Raw genomic sequence first — 22,661 nt, 5'->3', positions numbered from 1 at the left:
CTGATGCTCAGCTCATGAAGTAAAGTAATCTTAAATGAGGCTGAATAGTGGTAACAAAAAGCATACACACACACACACACACCCTATGTGCCACAATAGAACATCATCCTAAATTATTTTTTAAAGGTTTTGTAAATTGTGGACGATGCAAGCCATTTAATGGTACTAGAGAAAGACATGCTGTTCTGGTCGCTCCAGGTCTTCACACTCACATCAGTTTCGGAGGATGAATACAACTGAAGGAAGCCCGAGTGGGTGCGTGGCTGGGGGAGTCAATCATGTGACTTGCATCTGGGACAGTGGGCCCCCAGACAACTGTCTCCCCTTGCCCTATTATAGTTATGCCTTTGCCAGTGAGACTATCAAGAGAATTTCATCCTCTAATCACATTTCCCTTTCCACTGTGCTCTAACACTGAGCACTTGGCCAAGCCTGCCCATTTGCTGTGTGAGCTTCAGCTGCTTGGGCTTTTCAACTCTTTGGCCCTTGCTGGCAGGTGGGCCACCTGCCAAAGGGGGCCGGCCTTCGGGGGTGGTCCTTCGGGTGCGGCCAATGCATTGTTTTAGATTCCTGGAAGAGACCCTCCAGTTATATTGTTGCTAGGGTTGTGCACGGAACCACAGTGGGGTGGTTTGAAGGTGGCGGGGGTCTCCCTTTAAGAGTGGGGAGGGTGCATTTACCCCTCCCACCACTTTCCCCCCACTGGCGTCAGTATTTATAGTAGCCCATCGGGGCAGCAGCGTACCTCCCTGCCGCCCCATTGCGTTCCTCTTCCGGATATGACCGGAAGTTGGTGATGCACCTGTGTGTGCCAGCGCATCAGCAAGTTCCAGTCATGTCTAGAAGAGGAGGGCAATGGGGGCGGCAGGGAGGTACACTGCCACCCCGATGGGCTACTAAAAATACCGACACAGTGGGGGGAAAGCGGTGGGAGGGGTAAGTGCACCCTCCCCCGCTCTTAAAGGGAGACCACTGCCACCTTCGAACCGGCAGAACCGCCGGTTCTTTGAACCGGTTCAGAGGCTGATAAAGGGCCTCCAAACCAGTTCCATGCACATCCCTAATTGTTGCTGCCCTATGATTAGCTGAGCCTGGTTTAGGTATGTGTCTTGGGTCATCCAGAGATGGGGAGGCAGGGCCATCTCTGGGGCAGCTATTCCAGTAGTGGTGGGGAATCGACCAAGATTTGGCACTGACAGATCAGCAGGCCCCCTCAATCAGGCCTACCGCCTCTTTGACCTAGGCCACAGGTCTAGTATCTTTCGTAATGAAAGACACATACCATTCTGGCTGGATTAAGAACGTGGAGGATAGATTAACATACTATGGCTTCTCTCTGGCTGCTATACTATCACTAAAGATAGTATAGTATTCCTAAAGAGCCAGCGTGGTGTAGTGGCTAGAGTGCTGGACTAGGACTGGGGAGACCCGAGTTCAAATCCCCATTCAGCCATGATACTAGTTGGGTGAATGTGGGCCAGTCACTTCTCTCTCAGCCTAACCTACTTCACAGGGTTGTTGTGAAGAGAAACATAAGTAAGTAGTACACTGCTCTGGGCTCCTTGGAGGAAGAGCGGGATATAAAATGTAAAAATAAAATAATAAAAATAAATAAAATAAAGTATAATACTGCAAGGACCAGGTGGCAAGAGAGAATTTTTGACATGGAATGCCAGATTGATCGAGGAGCCATTCCGGCAAATGTGTTTCTGGGTAGCCAGATTTTGAATTATTCACCTGCACCATACCTTTTTCACTTATCTATCTCTAAATTTTGTCGGGCCCTGACTTTAGCCCGCTGTAATGCTTTGTACACAGCGGTGCTGGAAGGGAGGTTTCATGGTATCCCCCAGGAAGATCGGGTGTGTCCATGTGGTGCGGGAGAGATTGAAAGTACGGCCCATGTTATTTTACACTGCCAGTTTTATAATGATGCTAGATTTGAGCTTATTTGCTCTGAACTTGCCTTATACCCAGATTTGGACGATAACTTGTCTTTTAGCTGAACGGAACATAGCCAGACTGTGGAAGGTTGCCAGATTTTGTTACATTGTGGGGAGGATACGTCGGGAAGTTATGAATACTTCTTGGATGGTTATTTTACCAATGTTAATTATAATCTTATTCCTTTATTTTATTTTATTTTATTTTATTTTATTTTATATTTGTTATATTGATATTTGTATTTTTTATGTTCTCTTTTCTGGCCAATGACTGTAATAAAATTGAACTGAACTGAACCTTGGAGAGCAGTGCCTACAGAACCTCACTTTATTGCTTTATAATGCCAGGTTGGTCCAAAATAAGTCTAAGATCATCCATGACTTGATCTTGGATGAAGATGCTGACCTGGTATGCATTACAGAGACCTGGTTGGGAGAGGCTAGTGGCCCAGTTTGGTCCCAGCTCCTCCTAGCGGGTTACTGAGAGGATGTGGGCAGGGAGGTGGGTTGGCTGTGGTCTATTAGAATACTATACCATCAAAGGGGGACATCCTCTAGGGATCCAATGCAGGTTTGGATCCCTCAGAGTAAGCTAATTACTGACTTGTTCCTAATTCTTAACCCCTGCTAACTGAGCAAAGAGGCATCTTTTTAAAGTGGTGGTTCTCTTTATTTAGCAGGGGGAGAGCAACTGGCCCTATCTAACCCCAGCACAGTATCCATCCAGTGGCTGTTGCTGGTGTCAACCTTAGTTTCTTTTTAGATTGTGAGCCCTTTGGGGACAGGGGACCATCTTATTTATGTATTTTTCTATGGAAACCGCTTTGAGAACTTTGGTTGAAGGGTGGTATATAAATATCCGTCGTACTACTACTAGTAGTAGTAATCTTCCTTGATTGGGCAAGTGGTTGCTTCTCAGCTCCAGGCATCATTGGATGACACAGGTTATTTAGATCCTTTCCTAACTGGCTTTCAGGTGGGCTATGGGGTTGAGACTGCCTTGGTCAGCCTGATGGATGATCTCCAATTGGTAATTGACAGAGGGAGTGTGATTCTGCTGATCCTTTTGGATCTTTTGGCAGTTTTCGGTACCATTGACCATGGTATCCTGCTGGGTTGCTTGAAGGAGGTGGGATTGGGTAGCATTGTTTAACAGTGGTTCCACTCCTATCTCTCTGGCAGATTGGAGACTGTTGTTCTGAAAAACAAGAGCTAAAGTGTGGGGTTCCACAAGGAGCCATACTGTCTCCAATGCTTTTTAACATCTACATTAAACCCCTGGGAGAGATCATCAGGAAGTCTGGTCTGGGATGCTATCTGTCACGAGCTCACTCGATGGAAGACGCTGGCCAGAAATATATGACACAATAGCCAGTATCTCAAGTTTCAGTTTTACTGCTAAATAGTCAGGTTTAAGTCTCACCAAGAACACAGAAGTGAGGAGTGAGAAGTACAAATTCCCAAGTCACAATCTCTCCGACAAAAGCTCCAAGCAGATTTGACGTGTTGTCACTTGCTGCTGATGTTTTCCCCATCTGCATTCTTGAAGAGATAGTGGCCGTTCAAGCTCAGATCCTGACCCTTCTCTCCAAAGATCACCCAGCCCTGCTGGCCCCTCCTGCGCCAAACACCTGGTATGGCCTGTCTCAGTTACCTCCTTATTCACATTACTGGCCTGCTCCTCCTCAGGTGCCTCACCACTTTCTAGTAAGTCGCCTGCTTCCCACTCTTCACCAATGTCCTTGAGTGGGGGCATGACACTATCAATATGCTGATGACACCCAGATCTATTTCTCCATATGAACTTCATCAGGAAATTGCATGACCCCCCTAAGTGCCTGCCTGGAGGCGATATTGAGCTGGATGAGGGATAACAAACTGGAGTTGGATCCAAACAAGATGGAGGTACTGTCTGTAGGGGGCCGGGATCCGAGAGATGGTTAAGATTTGCCTGTTCTAGATGAGGTTACACCCCCCCTAAAATATGAGATTTGTCATCTGGGAGTGCTCCTGGATCCCAAACTTTCCCTGCTTTCTCAGTTTGAGGCTGTGGCTTTTTATCAGCTTTGGCAGATATGCCAGATACGCCCATTTCTGGAGACAAATGACCTTAAAAACAGTGGTACATATGCTGGTAACCTCTAGACTTAACAACTGTAATGCACTCTACGTGAGACTGCCTTTGTATGTCGTTCAGAAACTACAATTGGTACATAATGCGGCAACCAGATTGGTCTCTGGGTTTCCCAACAATATAACACCAATTCTAAAAGAACTGCACTGGCTTCTGCTATGTTTCTGAATGAAATACAAAGTGCTGGTTATTACCTATAAAGCCCTTAAAGGCTTAGGTCCAGGGTACTTAAGAGAGCGCCTTCTCTGTTGTGAACTTAAGAGAGCACCTTCTCTGTCATAACCCTGTCACCTATTAAGATCGTCTGTAGAGATCCAGTTACGATTGCTGCCAACCCATTTGGTAGCAACTTGGGACCAGGCCTTCTTTGTGGCTGCCCCAGGGCTTTGGAATGCGCTCCCTGCTGAAATAAGAGCATCTCCTTCTCTGTCTGCTTTTAGGAGGACCATGAATGCATACCTGTTTCCCCAAGCTTTTAACTGAAATTTAAATTTTAAATTTTAATGTGTTTTTATCTATTGTGATTTTTATCTGTTTTTATGAATTTTAAATGTTTTATATTTTATATGATGTTTTAATCTGTACACCGCCTAAAGATTTCTATATTAGGTGGTATAGAAATTCAATACATACATACATACATAAGGAAGGAAGGAAGGAAGGAAGGAAGGAAGGATCCTATTGAAATATTTGTTGTTTTTACATTTTGTTGTTTGAAGCCACTTGGAACATTTTCCCATGGAAAAAGAGAATATACATTTTAATACATACATACATGCATGTGTGTATCTTAACACCAATTTTACATGTTTGGATTTGTGGGTGCTTTGATTTACAGCTGCTGCTATAAAATTGGGAAAATGTTCCAAGTGTTCCATGATTGTTCGTGCCAGTTCACAAAACCCCAATGGAAGGAAATCATTGGCTTCTTGGAACACAAATGGTGGCAGGGTGGGTGGGGTAGTCTTGTGATTCATACTCTCTCTCTTCATTTGAAGAGCTAACAGAAGCCAAGCCTGACACATCACTTGTTCAACAAACGTGTAAGGGGAACAGCCAAATGCGGAGTCCTTTCATTTCATGCTTCCAAATGGTACATTAAAATTATTTCAATACGTAGTTTTGTCATGATTCCCCCACCACCACACCCACAGGTTCTTTTTAAAGCTGATGTGTTTGCAGTCAATACTGGAATGTTTCTGCTTTCTGCACTGCTAACTGCAGATTGCATTCTGTCAACAGATTCTCTAGCCGAAGGCATCACAGAATGCTAATAATGGAGCATTTTTTCTCTTTCATGGTGTCTTTGATATCCTGTCTCTTAGCAGCCTTTCCACTGCTGCACTTACCAACCATAAAACGTTCACATTTCCAACATCATGAGCGCAATAGATTAAAATTCTAAGACGGGTATAAAAATAAGAGTTGAAAAAGTGCATTTGTAGGTGTTCTTCTCAGTCATCTTCCGGTCTCTGAAAACACTAGAAAACACCCTGCTGGATCAGGACCTAACCAGTCCAATGTTCTGTTTCCCACAGTGGCCAATGGATGTTTTGGGGAAGCCCATAAGTGGGATACAGTATGAAGACACAATAGCCCTGTATCACTTTTGCCCAAGTGACTGGTATTCAGTCTTGTATTTGTGTAATTCCCATTCGAAGCCATCTAAACTAAAGACAACACCTCGTCATCTGGCAGTAAATTCTATAAATTTGTTGGTCCACATCCATTCATTCGCACATGTGCAGTAATTGTCTTCCAGAGTAAAGCATGGTGAATGCTCACACCAGCAGGGTCAATTTTAGCTGATCTCCCCTCCCCTCCCCCCCTCAAATGCACCTGAAGGTAACATGACCCTCAGAAACATATCTGTGTGCTGCACCAAGCACTCCAGAGGGAAGAGGAGAGCAGCAAAAATTGCCCCCATGCTAGCGCCTGTGCTGCATTACTCTGTAATGCAATAGCTGCACATGTGCTTCCTTTGCTGCATGTGCAGCGTTAATCAGGATGTAGGCCACTATATATAGGGGTAAAGGTAAAGTTGTGCTGTTGAGTTGGAGTCGACTCCTGGTGACCACAGAACCCTGTGCTTGTCTTTGGAGGGGTTTGCCATTGCCATCTCCCGCGCAGTATGAGATGATGCCTTTCAGCACCTTCCTTTCAGCATGCTGCTGCCTGATATAGGTGTTTCCCATAGTCTGAAAAGCCTTTAAAAACAAAAAGTGCACTGAAGTGAGTCGAGGGGATTTCTTCTCCAATCACATAACACACATTTTGGCATCTAAGGCTTTCACAGAAGACTGTTCTTGTGGATTGTCTTTAGGGAATTTGGCTGGGACTGCTATGGCTGGGAAGGTAATGCAGTAGCAAGCAGAACATTCTCTCTTTGTTAGAATTAGGGATGATAAGTTCTCATTCTGAGTCATATAGTCATTTTAATGTTGGTTTTAGATTATTTTAATGTTAATGATTGTAATGTTTAAAAGATTGTAATTGTTTAATTGATTTAGTTTTGATTTTAAATGTTAATTGAGTTTAATTGTTTTTATTTTGAGGTAAACTGCCCTGAGCCATTTTTGGAAGGGCAATATATAAATCAAATAAATCAAATAAGTAAATAGATAGATAGATAGATAGATAGATAGATAGATAGATAGATATACACCGAGCATTCTTGAGATACTGGATATTATTTTCCAAGCTGTCTTCCGAATAGGAGGGAAGGGTTTCTTGACATTCTTTTAAAAAAATAGTAGCAGATCCCATCCTGTGGGATGTTGTGGATCACATCAGTTATAATTTGAATATGGTACGTGTGCTGGGCAAGAGGGGAATTGGTTTATTTTGCCCTCCTTCTAACAAGGTTTGTTGCATTATTGCTTCCTCCCATTTTAAACAAGGATCTTTTCATTGTCCCACATTTGTTAAAAGGATCTCTTCATTGTCCTCTTTTTAAAAAGGTCTTTCCACTAACCTCTTCCCATTTTATAGGGATTGTTCCATTCTAGCCATCTGTTTTTAAAAGGACTTCCTATAATTCCCCTATTTTGGCAATTATTTTCCTATTACTCCCTGCTTATTAATGATAGGATTTATTTGAGCAAACATGCAAAGGACTGTACTGTTAGGTAGCTATAGCAGATGGAAAGTAGGCTCAGTAAGCCAGCAACCCCTGCTCTGAAGGTGGGTCAAGTTAGACACTGATCAGCTTTCTATGGGGGCTCAGTTAGTCTACCCAGGTAAAGAGAAAAATAGGTGGCAGCCATATTTATTGAAAGAAAATTTGCTACTGGGAAGGGTAGTGTAGTGTGCTTTGCTGTGTGCCCTCAGCTGATTACCCTGTTATAATGGAGACTTCAATCTATTTTTGAAACAAACAAGGAAACAAACCTAAGAGCAAACTTTACTATGGACCCAAATGTTCAGACACATTTAAAAGGACAAGTTTAATTTAAAAAGGTAGGTTATCCTTGGCTGAATTTCAGTCTCCAATAAGTGAGATCAGCATCTTAGAGGCCAGTTTTTAAGCTGCTGTATCTCAGTTATATCAATAGATTTGGATATAATTTGTGGTGGTTGTAGTGCTAGGCGGTTTGGATGAACGGTTGAAATGTTATGACTGATAGTCTGTTCAGGACCTATGATGGTAGAATTCAGTTTCTATACCTATACGTACAGTACTGTGGCTGTATAATACAGTTCAGATGTTACATTACTCAAAGAATGAGGGGATTACTTAATGCATCTGATCAAATGGGATCTAATATTTCTGGTGCGGTGCCTGAAGATTTTGTTTTTACTACATAGCTACATAGTTCTTACTACACAGATTAACATAGCTACTCCCTCTCCCTCTCCTCCCCCTATCTCTCTCTCTCTCACACACACATTCCACCACTCAAATTCAAATCTGAAAAATATATGAGCTGACTCAGTGCTGTCTGTATGCACAGCCTTTGCTTGTTTCTGTTTTAAACCAAACATGAAAACATTTTTTAAAAAAATCTGCCTCCATCTAATCTGTTTCTCTGGATGTCTGCCTAGTGTATATAGAAATTATAATATGGGGGCGGGGAGAACACTTAGTACAAGTTGGGATTTAAGGTGATTTCCACTCAGGTTCTAAAATGCATAGAAATTCCAAGTTAAGGTGGTCACTGTCCTCTCCTGGTTACCCACAAGGTAAGGCACAGGACAGGCCAGCTTGCAGGACTAGGAGGAGGTCCAAGGGAGCCAGTTGACTCTACTGAACCCTTAATTACATCTCAGTCCAGACAACACTTCCTGGGTTCTGCCTCCTTGCATGGATGGTGGAAGCCTTAAATGAGCAGCCTTTTCCAGTGTGGCCAGAACCTAAGGGGTATACTTGTGAGTCAAATGGGCCGTAACCCAAAATTTGGCTTTAAAAAAGCCAAATCTGGCAACAGAGTTTTGGACTCTGGCACTCCTCCTGTTCCTGCCAAGCTTGTTGCAAGCGCTGGCTTGCAGATATTGATGTCATGATGGTATTGCCGAGAACAGTTGTGTGGTGAGCTCAGGTTCTGAGAGTGATACCCCAGGGAGCTCAGGCCCTGAGGGAACTAATTTGGGTGACTCTCAGGTTCTGGTCTGGGTTCAAGATCTAGGGCTGGTGCTGGTCCTGCTATGTGCTTCTCAGTGATGGCCAGTGCTTCTGTGACAGCAGCCTGAATCATACAAAGTTGCCACTCACAGAAGTGCTGGCCATCAGGATTATGTTCCTCTTCAGATGAACAGTGCCCTAACCATGGGTGCTTGGTAGGAGGGGTGAGTGACAGCACCAGGGGTGGGACTTCCTCCCCACTTTCCGAGCTGTAAGCATGAGCAGACCTTTGCTTAATAATCTCTGAAGAGAGTGTTTCTTGTAGAATTGTGGGATGTACTGTAGAACATGTAAGTGGGGAGACCTCTTTTAAGGCAACTGACTAGGCTTCTCCTTTAAGAATTTGTTTGGTCTTTCCAGCTTGACAAAGAGAGCAGTTGCTGCTTTCCTACGACGTATATATTTTAACCTAGGTATTGGTTCCTGCACTTTCTTCTCTTCCTGCTGATTAGTTTCCTTCTCTTCTGTTATGTTTCCTCTTGGCTTTGCTGCTTAATCCTGAAGGGATGGTACATCCTTTTTCAAAAAAGGCTGGTGGGGGAAATTGAACACTACAAAGCCCAGATAGGAGTGAAAGTTACAGCAGGTCGGTAATAGAGCCATGCTGTGTAGCAGAAGTTGGGCAGTGATAACGGAGAATAATGATGCCATTTTAGAAATGTAGGCAAGGGATTAAATTACCATCTTTGTGTAGCTCGCATATGTACCTGCAGTAACTAGAGTGGCATTTTCCTTTCCAACCATGAATAAAACTCACATTTTTAACCATTGGAGAAAAAAACTTTAGATATTAATTCAGCCTCCTCCCCTCAAATCTCTTTGTTCATATTGTTTTCATTGCCTTTATTCATTTCCTAGTGACTGGTAAGATCAATGCATATGGCTTAAAAATGTTAACTAATCAGGATATATTTGCATTGATTGCATCAGTGCTTGTATTTGGTCAATTTTTAGTTAATTTCCGTGACAGTGCCCCATGCAAAATTCATGTCTACTCAAATGAGGCGCCATGGTTGGGGCCAGGTCTCCCTTCTACTGTGTTTACAGGGATGGGAGGGGTGAGGGAGCTCTGAGAGTGGGATGTGAGTCTGGCCTGGCTGGGCCTGTTGAAAGTGTAGGGGAAGAATGGCAGTTCAGTCTCCAAATAGCAGAGCAAAACCAGTTTGGTGAGAAAGTAGCAAAGCAAGATGTTTTGAGACAGTTCTTTAGTCCTGAAGAACTACAAGGATTTATTTAAAGAAAAGGTTACAAACAAATGTGAAAAGGCCTGCAGCTTAATTTTAGCTGTAGCTCATGGCTGAAGAGAGAGACCAAAACAACCTCTGGAGAGACAAAATGGAGACTAATACTGGAGGAAGGAAGAAGGGAGGAGTCCGGCACTTTTACCCATGAGCCTAACCTCCCCTCCCCCAATGGTCACTATGAGACATTGCAGCTGAGAGCTGATGCTGCCAGGGTCCTAGCTCCAACAGAAAGGACCTTGGTGGCACTGAAGAGGAGGAAGTGGGAGAGGAAGTGACATTGCTGGGATGGAGGGGGCCAAAGCAGAGAAGGGCAGCAATAGTACAAATTAAGCCCCTTCCTCCCAGGAAGCCTGCTCAGAGGCAGCTCTTTCACTGGCACTAGGCACTGACCCAACTCCCACCACAGCAGAGAGAAAGTGAGCTCCTGTTGCCTTCACTCATAACTGGCCCATCTCAGGGACCTTCTCTAGAGCCCAACTGGACTCTGTGGCTAGGCCTTAAAGGTGCACCTGCGAGATAATTCTGGAGGGGACTCTTGAGGCTGGGAACAAGGGCTGGCCATTCACTGGTGGGTGACCTGAAGGAAAGAAGGCCCAGATCACCAGTACTGACCTCTGACAACCAAAATTTTCATCCCATATCTACTTTTACACCACATACATTTAATAACATCTATAACAAGGGAAATCCACCATATTGCTGAATAAATTGCCCATTAAAAAAATTACAATATTTGTACAGTGCTTTTCAACCACAATGGTTTTCAAAGTGGTGCACAATAATAAGATAACACGTTGCCCTCTTCTTTAAGCTTTCTTTCTTCAGTATACCAGGTGCAGTTGTCAATGGTATCAACCCCCACCCCACCCCCAGTGCCATCAAACCACTGTGGCTCTGGTTCCAAGGTAGTGGCAGTACAGGGAAATCTTGGGGGCAGGCAGATGCTTTTCAGAGTTCTTGCCCCAGGCCACCAAGTCTTCCTGCTGCTGCTGCTTTTGCCACTTGTCAGATGGTACCAATAGCTCCCAGCCACTGTTCTTGGACAGTGACTGTTAGAGGAATGGGGGACAGTTATGTATAATGTCAGCTCTCTTACTATAGTGTTGTTGCCTTACCAGCTCTGCAGCATTGGCCACCTGGGAAATATCCACAATCCCTCCACAACATGCCTACCAGGCTTATGATCAGCAGCCAGATGTTTTCAGGCTCAGTGATGGAATGGCTTCCTTACCTGGGCTGATGCCCAATTGCCATGGCTTTCTCTTACACTCCCTTCAAAGGTGGGGGCAGCAAAGGTCCTGAGACTAGATATTCTTCAATCTCCCTAGTCCATTAGGTGTTCTTGGAATGGAGCTCTGGTGTTGTAGCAGGCTTCTGGTTAAGTGTTTCCCAGGAAATCTCAAGAATGTCTCGCCAAATCATTAATCCAGAGCTTCTGTTACTGAAACAGAGATGTGTGCTTTCATGGACATGTTGAACTGGAGGGCAGCTTGTAGGCCAACCCTCTGCTCAACACAAGAAATACAGAACTACAGTATTCCCAACAGACAGCTGGTCTAGCTTCTCCATGAAGACTTCCAGCAAGGGAAAGTGTCACTCCCCGGGCCCTCATGTATAATGATCACACAGTTTCTACACAGTTTCCTATGCAAAAATGCTTTCTGTGTAGTTAATGCATAATTATTCAAGCAGTATTCCATGACAAAGCAGAAGCACAAGTTGTAAGAAAATCCTGGAATGTATTAGATTAACCATTCAGACAGAACACCAACAACAGGGATGGACAAAATCCCTATAGTGTAATTCAACCTGAATAAGACCATTCCTTTTCTCGAAACAGAAATTTTGAGGCTCCTCCTCAGGAGAAAAATTGGAGAAATTTCAAGAGAAGGGAAAGTTTCAGTAAGACTAACAACATTTCTCAGGACAATTCTCATTTATTTATGTAGTTGAATTCATGGTGTGAGCTCTGCCATATTGAATTCAGCTTGGCAGCTCTTTTTCCATGGTTGAGGGGGGAAATTAAGACCTTGCCCTTTCAGAATACCTTGAAGTAATTGGTTGAATGTGAGGTTGTTTCATGGATAGCCACTGTGATAGCCACTGTATTTTGTTTGTTGATTTTGTTTCCAGAGTGAATTTTAATCCATTCTGCATGTATATGAAATGTTACTCGGCAACCTCCGTGAGGATCTGAGGTTGCGTTGTAGTGAAGTTGAGTTGTAGTGCCAGATATCCAGCTATGGAATGGTGGTGGGAGGGTAGGTAGACAGAAGAGATGAAGGGAAAGTTGAGTATGTAGTCTGCCTTAAGAACTGGGTAAGAAAATTTTGCAGGATCACTGGGTCCCACAAGAGACAGAAGACCTTTGGGACCAGGTAATCTCACAGAGTCTGGTAATTTGAGGTGGTGGATCTAGAGGTGGTGGATCTAGGGCTTAGCAAGAGTTTATAAGTTCCTACTTGACAGCTGAAAGTCAAAGAACATTCTGGCTTCCTTGCTTAAACCTGGATGCCTGTGAAGGATTAAGAGGTAGAACGATCATGTTGCATCTGGTCTAAAGTCTCCCAAAAATGAGTCCTTGACAGCAAGGGGGTTCTTAACTAATGTAGCCAAGTGGTGCATTTTCTTTTAGCTAGCAACTGACAAATAATTGGATCTCTGATAGATTCTTTTGAAGATTACATAACTAAACAACTTACCAAAGGGCACCATAAAAGTGTCATCTTAAAAAAAAATCATATAAATGTTGATAGCTATTTTAACTGTTTGCTTGGATGGTTAAATATAAAGCATTGCAGAGACTTCACAACATCTTGATGGAGTAATTTAAAATGCTGACATGTATGACAGGACACCAAGGCTACATGTTGATTGATTAGTATTTAGAACACCACTTTTATGTCAAAAGAAATTTTAATAAGAAAAAAGGCATGAGGAACATCCAATTCTGGTTGCCAGAGATAACAACAGTCCTCACTGATGATGCTGAAGTTCCGTACAGATCAACACATTTGTGAAGTGTTTGTGATAGTTTTTCACTATTGGTTGGATGATGTGAATAATTAGAGATGTTGCTCAGTTTTGGAGTTCTCTGGCTTGGAACAAGAACTCAGCAGCATGTAATGCTTGCTTCAAATCAAAGGCAAGCATTGCAAAACCTGCGCCTCCCTAAATCTTCCTCTGCCTCAGATTTTAATCCAAACTAGAGAAGAATTTCCTCCCAACCTCCTTCCTCTAATCCCTTTCTAGCAGTACTTCAGATATAACTTCCACTATTGCCTGCAGCCACCAGCACATAAGAAAAGTATTTCCAATATAAAAATGTCTTGACTTGACAGCAGAATCTGGTGAGGAAGATGGTCTCCCTTGAGAGTGAATTCCATCAAGTAGGTGCTACAGCAGAGAAGGCCCTTCTTCTCACTTATCGTCTTTTTCTGGGACATAGAGCAGGCAGAGCTCTTCAACATATGTCAAAAAATGATACAGGTTATATGTATTCCTTCAGGATCCAAGCTGTTGTCAATGTTTTGAACACTCAAAATGGCTATAGGAATGCTAAATGTTATTGTATGGCTTAAAAATAGCAAACCCACAGAAAAGCAAAGGCCATAAAGAACAATATTGTCCTGAACCTTGCACTACCAGCAATCCACTGCATTTATAATGAAGCCAGGCTCCATGTGAAAGATCATTTTAAAGATTAACAACTTTGATTTAGTTCTGTAGAAGGTGGTCAGAAAATCTTTAAAGGTTATCTGTGTTGAGATTTTTGAAGAAGGATGTGACTGCCTCAAAGTCACTTGTAGTAAATCACGGCAATAAGAGCTATTACAAAATGTATACTTTTCCTCCCAAGTTTGTGCCAAGGGCCACAGATGCGCAGATTTGCATAGGGCCAGGAAGCAGAGCTACTTGTTATGCAACTCCCACCTTCAATGTTATTGCAGCATATGGCAGTAGAGGTAGCTATTTGTACAGCAGTGCCCAAAGACAGGAATATATGAAGCTGCCATCTACAGAGTCAGATTTTTGGTCCATTGAGCTCAGTATTGTCTATTCTGACTGGCAGCAACTCTCCAGGGTTTCAGGGATAAATTTCTTGCAGCCTACCTGAAGATTCCAGGGAGTGGATCTGGGACCTTCTGCATGCAAATGCTCTTGCATGGCTCTATGGCCCCATAGCCTAAGGAGAATATCATACCATGCTCACATGTAGTCATCCATCCAAATACAAACCAAGGTGGACTCTGCTTAACAATGGGGACAATTAACACACACTACCACACACACTATCCTCACTCCTGATCTCAACATTCATTTATTTATTTTATTTATTTATTACATTTCTATACTGCCCAAAACTTTGGGCAGTATAGAAGGATAATTCCATACCTCTGGGCAACATATCTACTAGCCTTGTCCCCAGTGACCACATTCAGTGTTCTTGAGAAAGTGGTCATAACCTCATTGATTGATTAAGAGCTGTCAAGTCGATGTTGACTCTTAGTGACCACATAGATAGGTTATCTCCAGGATGACATAACTTCATACACCAAGTTAATGGAACCTGGGGAGTCTGCCATCATGGTATATGCAGGTATGGCCTGATAGGAAGCTGCTTAAACCTAGTGAAACCACTGGCCCATCTAGCTCAGCATTGTCTACACAAACTGGCAGCAGCTTCTCCAAGGTTTTAGGCAGAAGTCTCTCCCAACCCTATCTGGAGATGCCAGGGCCTGAACCTGAGACCTTCTGCATGCTAAGCAGATGCTCTATCACACTGAGCGATGGCCCCATCTCTAGATACTTCTGTGTCAGGACAGGGACATACCAGGTGGAACCCTAGCTCTCAATCCTGCAAGCACCTATGTGCAGCAGCAGCAGATAGGGTTGGGTCAAAGGCCCCTGAACATCAATAGGCCATGAGAGCAGATAATTGCATACCTGCCAACTTGTCCCTCTTTTCCTATTCAATGGAATGGGAAAACAGGGGCATGTGCTGCATTTTGTGCATAGATATTTAAAAGGCAAGCATGGGCAACCCACCCATCCTAGTAAGTAATTAGGCTCATAGGGAAGCAATCTTCTTGTACTGGATTTCTCCTTTTGTGGTTACGTTTTTCATTAAGAATGACATTCTCTTCAAGCTGAGTAATGTGTTTCCCTTGCGTGGAAAAGGATCTGCCTGTTTAGAATCATGAAAGCATCCTCCCCACAGGCAAAGCATGATAAAGGGTGCATGAAGCATTTCCTTGCAGCTAATTCTCCTTGAGCTCTCACCTAAGAAAGCTCTAGTTGAGCCAAGTCACAGCCAAAGAGGAGCCATTCATTCTGTTGTACTCAAGCACAGTAAATGATCCACACACGTCTTAACTGCAGCCCAACCTCCAGCCTCCCACTCTCTCTCTTCCCTTGGGCTAGGAGAAACCCTGCTGCAGCATTTTATTTATTTATTTAGTACATTTCTATGCTGCCCTCTCCATCCAGAGGCTCCGCATTAAGAAATCTGGTCAGGAAGCAGTGTAGAACCCTTGTTGTATTCCATCTAGCAGTTCTTTGTGTTTTGTTGATTAAAAGTTTGTCCCAGTGGGGGATCCTGTAGGGGCGGGTGGGTGGAGTCAGAAAGAAAAGGAAGAGAAAGGAGAAGGAGAAAAATGGAGTTGTTTCTGAGTAAAGCTTAGTTAAACAAATATATGTGCCTTGTATTTGCAAGGAAAGCAGCTATAAAACATTTGGCAATGAGATTTTGAACCAGCTATGCATGTGAGCCTGCAAAGCTTGTGAAGGTTCCTGCATCTTCATTTCATTGCATCACTGTGCTTATATTCCTGAACTGCTGTCATCTACTACTGCTACTGCTGATTTTCTCCAGCTTCCTGACCTAAACGTATTTTCTCAATCCTGGTCTCAGTTGTTCACTGGATGCCCACTATAGCATGGCTCATATCTGATCACAACCTTTCTTTTTTGGCCCACCCCAGGAGAACTTATTCTTCCCTGGAAACAATGGAGGTCCTATTTCTGCAGTTTCATGATACATAGACCCCTGGTTTTCCTCCAGCAGAGCAGAAAGCTATATTGCTTCACAGCCTGGGCCCTGAAGGCCAAAGAATACATACTCATTTCCCCTTTACTATCAACTTAGAAGGGGATGCCAACCCTTATGAAGCTGTTCTTCAAGCCTTAGATGATCATTTCAACCCTGCTTTGGATGTGATTGCTGAACGTTACAAGTTATATTTTAGATCTCAACTGCCTGGTGAATCTATTGATCAATATGTCACAGCATTGCATGCCTTAAGTGGAACCTGTGAGTTTGCCAACTTTACTGATGAAATAATCAGGGATCAGATTATTATGAAAACAAACTCCTCCAAACTGCATGAAAAACTGCGACTGGAGTGGAAACGTACCTTGGATACAGTTATAGAGATGGCTAGGATGGTGGAAAATGTTCCTCACTCTGCCAAATCACTCTCTTTGGTACCCCAAAACCAGCCTCCTGAAATCCAGGCTGCTCAGTCTAAATCCTTCCAAGCCTAATCGTCTCACATGGCACTGCCCCAGAAAGTGGCAGCACAATAAAGGAGGAGCTACCAATGTGGACACTCTGTTCACAAAGCCAGTCTTGCTCACTGCCCTGCAAGGAAGGTAACTTGCAACAGGTGCAAGAAAAGAGGACACTTTGCTCAGGTTTGCTGTCCACTCTATTGCTGATGAACCACTTCCTGACAGTGTTTAAAGTGTGACAGAGCCTGCTTCTCTTCATTAATGACCATGAAGTGCAAATGATGGCTGATTCTGGTTGTCCGTATACGGACATTTCTCATCTACTTTACAAGAAACTCCTTACTACATCCAATCTGCACCTACAGCCTCCAGACATCTACCCATGGGAATATGGAGGTTCCCCTATTGCCATAAATGGATATTTCACTGCTTACCTGGAATATAAAGGACATACTGTGGAAGGGAAAGTGTACATGCCACAAAAAGGAGCCTCAATATTGGGCTGGACACATCAGAAAAAACTCCGGATAGTGTAGACCCAAATAGCATGGTACCCATATTACAGATGATGGAGCATCCATATGCTGATATGATTGCTGATTTCTCAGATGTTTTTTTTCTGATACTCCTGGCACTGCCATAAATTTCAAACATAAAATTCAGATGAAGGCAAATGCAATACCTGTACAACACAAAGTGAGGAATGTACCCATAGCATTGCACCAGCCACTTAGAGAAGAGCTCTTAAGACTACAGCATGCTGACATCATAGAACCTGTTGATTCATCAGAATAGGCTTCTCCCATTGTTATTGTGAGGAAATCAAATGGTACACTTTGAACGTGCATAGATTTAAGAGATGTGAACTCCAACATGTTGCTTACTCTGAAGAAGGCCTCCATGTTCACAACTTTGGACTTGTAATCGGTCTATCATCAAATTCCTCTGCTCAAAGGTTCTTGCAAATACACAGCCTTCGTTACCCCAGAGAACCTTTTTCAATTCAAAAGACTGCCCTTTGGATTAGCATCCTCAGCTTTGGTATTTCAACAAATGATGCATGCAATTTTTGGGATTATGGATGGCATCACTTACTTTCAGGATGACATTTTAGTGTATGGAAAAATCATGGAGGGACATGATGCTAAACTGACAGAAGTCTTAAGAAAACTCCGACAACACAGACTTACTCTCTCTGCAGAGAAATGTCGGTTTTGCACACTCAATGAAGTACTTGGGATGCACAATATCTCAGAGGGGCCTATGTCCCAAAACAGACTTGGTGAAAGCTGTTCAGGAAGCACCAGAGCCACACAAGGATGTACTTTGATTATTTTTAGGACTCTGTGAGTATTACTCTAAATTTGTTAGACAATTTGCTCCAAAGTTGCTCTGTCTTCTTTTGAAAACAGAATGTAGCATTTAACTGGGATGCATCTGATAATGCTAGTTTGCAGATTATCAAATCGGTCATTGCTGAGCCCTGCTCTCACTCCTTTTGACACCAACAGGCACACTGTTTTAACTACTGATGCTTTTGAATATGGTTTGGGTGCTGTGTTGACCCAGCAAAAAGGGAACAGGGAAGTGACAGTTGCCACCTAAAAGACTTCATGACGTAGTCACCAAATTTTATTCAATTCAATTCTGGTTGTTATGAAGGGGAGGGGTGAGTTGTATTCTATCTAGCAGTCCTTTATGCTTTGTTAATTAGAAGTTTGTCCCAGATGGGATCCTGTAGAGAGTGTGCAGGGTGGAGTCAGAAAGAAACGGGAGGCAGGGGAGAAGAAGAAAAATGGAGTTTGTGAATAAAGCTTAGTTAAATAAACATACGAATGCTTTGTATTTACAAGGGAAGCAGCTATAAAACAACACTGTTAAATAAATATGTCAGCTTTCAACAGATGTGCAGAGTCTGCATGAGAGTCAAGGCTCAACAGACAGTACGAATGCTGGTTCTGTGGTCATTTGTCTGATACCCATTCCCACTAAGATGGCTTGTGATGGGGTATATTTAACTCAATTGAAATCAAGGATCCATGTTATCTTTCTCCTATGGCCAGAAATTTTTTAACTAGGACTGCCATTTGTCATCTCTACTTCGCCCATTGGCTTTCTTCCTGAAGGCATAATCTCCTTTATAGTGAAAGGTCATGGTTGAGGCACATGGCAGAACAAATATTTGAGCTACTGCATATTGTATTGCATCATTGCAACACTGTATTTATTTATTACATTTATATCCTGCTCTTCCTCCGAGGAGCACAGAGTGGTGTACATGGTTTTTTTTCTCCTCACAACAACCCTGTGAGGTAGTTATGGCATCATGGTACCAACACAGCCATTCTGAAACTATGAATACGAATACAACAAATATTTATATACTAGCTGACCCGTGCGGCCGCCGCCGCCCTGCGGGGGCTGAGTGCGGCGGCCGCCGCCTCGCCTCTGTGGCCGGGCCCGGCCAGTCCCGCCGCCTCGCCTCCGCGGCCGGGCCAGTCCCACCGCCTCGCTTCCGCGGCCAGGCCCGGCCAGGCCAGGCTACCTCTCTCTCTCCTCCCGCCCCCGTCTCCGGCGGGGCAGAGTGTGGCCGCTGCCACCAGCGGGCCTGGCCGGCCCCAGAGTGCCGCCATCAGGCCCGCCGCCTCACCTCCGTGGCCGGGCCCGGCCCCGCCGCCTCGCTGGGCCCCGCCGCCTTGCCCCGCCTCGCTGGGCCCGCCGCTCGCTGGGCCCCGCCACCACGGCCTGGCCCGCCGCCATCGCGCTGGGCCCACCGCCTCGCCCCGGGGCCGCCACCTCCTTGCTGGGCCCACCACCTTGCTGGGCTCCGCCGCCGCGGCCCTGGGCCCGCCGCCTTGCCTCTGCAGCCACCCAGCAAGCGAATTCTCCTGGGTGTGCTGCCAGCCAATCAGGCGCCCCCTGCAGCCCAGCCAATCAGGCACCCCCTGCAACCCAGCCAATCAGCTGGGCTGCCGGGACGCATTTCTCCTGGGCACACCCAGGAGAATTATATATATAGATAAATACGATGAATATTTATATACCGCAAGTTCCCAAAGCAGTTTACATAAATAGATCGATAGAGTAAAGTAAAGTGTGCTGTCGAGTCAGTGCCGACTCCTGGCAACCACAGAGCCCTATGGTTGAGCAGTATGAGATGAGGCCTTTCAGCATCTTCCTATATCGCTGCTGCCCAATATAGGTGTTTCCCATAGACATACCAGCGAGGATTCAAACCGGCAACCTCTGGCTTGCTATTTATTCATTATTTATTTATTTATTCAATTTCTATACCGCTCTTCCAAAAATGGCTCAGGGCGGTTACGTCATTTCCCTTGACTTGCTAGTCAAGTCATTTCCCGCTGTGCAATTAGGTGGCAGATAGATAGATAGATATAAAATGGCTCCCTGTCTTCAAAGGTTCACAATATTTAAAAGAAACATAAAAAAGAAACCAGCAACAGCTACTGGAGGGATGCTGTGCTGTGGATGGATAGGGCCAGTTGCTCTCCCCCTGCTCAATAAAGAGAATCACCACTTTTTAAAGGTGCCTCTAACCCCAGTTAGCAGTTAGCTTAAACTAATTTAAGCATCTCATGAGAACCTGGCTGTAGATCCAAAGATGTGTTCTACCTGTCTTTACTAGGAGATCCTCATTTCTGACCTGTAGTAAAGACATTTGTACTGATGCGGCCCAAACATCCTTTTTGGGGGCCTGTTTAGTTATCATCACCTTTGTAGAGTCGGTGTCATGAACCTCAGCTCTGACACCAAGGATTCGCTTGAACCCTGTCCATGACCCAGACATGGATGACTCACAGGATGAGGTAGGATTTTAGGGTTCCTTGCCTCCACTATCAGAAACACTGGTGCCTGGTGACTCCCTCAGCTCCCTCTTACACTTGTCCTCTGAGTCAGAGGACAAAACAGAGGCATCTTAGTCTCCACCAGCAGCTACCCAGTTCCACTGTAGCCAGCACCTGGCAAACAGGGTGCAGCCCTTCCAGGCTTGGGCAGGGCTGCACCTGTACTTTAGGCTGCAGTTTGCCTCTGCCTGTTGCTGAAGCAACTTTGTTGTGGATGTGTTCAAAATCTTGCTCCTTTTGATTCCTGGCTTCTGACTCTCTGCTTCTTTGTCCTTGCCCCTGCCTGTTGCTGATGGACTGATCTCTGACTTCTGACCTCTTGCTTGCTTGACCCTGCCTGTAACGAATGGATTGATTCCTGGCTTTGTTGTGACCTGGCTTTGATTAGTAGGTCCCGCCTACTTTTGATGGACTGGTTCCTGGCTCCTGTCCATTGGCGGCAGGGATACTGGATTGGTTTGCTCCCGTGGTGTGCTTCCTGCTACACCTGCCCTGGCCGGGTAAGACAGCCCAAAATCTATGATGAGATTCAACTGACAGTAAATAGCTAAGATTTTTCTTTCCATTGTAATCTTCCTTAGGAGACGGGAGGAGGAAGAGCAGGGCAGCTTAGATGCCAGTGAGCCCTTGAAGGCCTTCCAGGTCTCCCTGTAGGAAGGGAGCCTTCAGGGTTCTTAACAGTCAGAGCTGAGATACTTGCCACATGCTCAGAGTAAACCCAGCTCTCATTACCTATCCCATTTTTCTTCTTTGGGCAAACAAAATGTATAGTATACAGTATATTGTCCCACAAATTACAATCATGAAACAGCAGGTACAATTAAAAGGGAAAGGAAGAGAAGGTTATAGGAGAGCTTTGGGTGAAAGTAGATGGTACAGTAAAGACATGGCTGCTCCAGGAAATGACAGCCGCATAGTAAATTCTCCCTCCCTCCGAAAGTCTAGCCAAACTTACCCTGTCCTGTCTGGTGTCACTGTGTTGTGCATTTCCATATCTATGCTCCACATCATTGGCTGCTGCTGGTGGGTGGCAGGGTAACACACAACAGTGTGACTAAGAATGGGCAGAACGGCCAGGTTCTGCTTTGTTGAATTTTGGCAGAGAGCAGACTGTTTTCATTCTGCTGTGCCAAATCTGTGAAGCAGATCCACTCTGATCCAATGAGTGGGAGGCAATAAAAACAATTCCCTCACTGAATCAGAGACCTCCAGATATCAGTGCTCTGGTTTTTATCACCTTCTCTTTGCTGCATCTTGGGCCTCTGTCCTGGGATATTGATACAGCAGAAGTTGTCCAGCGAGCTGCTACCTCTTCTTGAAAGAGATAGACAAAAACATTTTCCCTAGTTCCAACCTGGTGCTTTTTAGAGCACATTCAGGACCCACTGGAAAGCTGGGTCTACTCTAGAATGCTTCTGCCCCTGCTGGAAGATGTAGCCCTGTTCCATTGTGGAGCAGAATTCTGCTCCATCCTTAATTGTGGTGTTAAGGCATGGTTAATGTTTTCCTCAGTACTGTGGAGTAGGCACTTCAATGCATGGCTGCATACAGTATATGGCACACAACACTTCTTTAACCCAACATTTAGTTCTATCTTCTATAGAAAAAAAGAAAGAAAGACAGAGAAAACATTCTGGAGTACAGGATTCCAAACACCAGCATCACACACCATTAGAATGACCACATTAAATGCAAAACTATGCATGTTTACTCTTTATTGCTGTTTCTGTCTCAGTCTTTCATTTTTGATGACTTGTTTGGAACAAGAGACAAAATCTCAGAGAGTGAGATCTGATCTTTAATTTGCCCAAACAACATTAAACATGCAAGAGGAACATTACCACTGTCTCTCCAAACAGAATTGATGTAGTTAATGTAAATGGAGGGATCATCATGCAGTAGTCATTCTTTCTTATACTTAGAAAGATATATCCTCATACTTCAATGTTCTCATTTATTTGTCTGTTGACAGATTCCCAAGTATCTGTTTTCAGTAAATGAAGGTCAATAGCAAAATTGCTAGTATTAATGACAGAACACTTTGAAAAGTATTGTATTCCAGTGATTATTCAAAACTGATAGATACCATTGTTCTACTTCCTATGTCTACCCAATTTACTTCCACATCTGCCTGCACAGGCTGGTAATTTACACGTGGATTTTTAACAGTACATAGCAAACTGTTTCCTTAACTTATGTGAAGCCTGAAAATCACTACTCTGTGTTTCTGCTGCTGCTACTAATCATATTTATTTTTTTCCATTAGACTAGCTAATGAACAACTACTATTTCTTTGTATTTATTTTAGATATTTATACCCCACTTTCTTGCTCCAACAAG

Source organism: Hemicordylus capensis, chromosome 2, assembly GCF_027244095.1.
Source record: "Hemicordylus capensis ecotype Gifberg chromosome 2, rHemCap1.1.pri, whole genome shotgun sequence".
Lineage (NCBI taxonomy): Eukaryota > Metazoa > Chordata > Lepidosauria > Squamata > Cordylidae > Hemicordylus > Hemicordylus capensis.
This window is presented reverse-complemented; position numbering follows the sequence as displayed.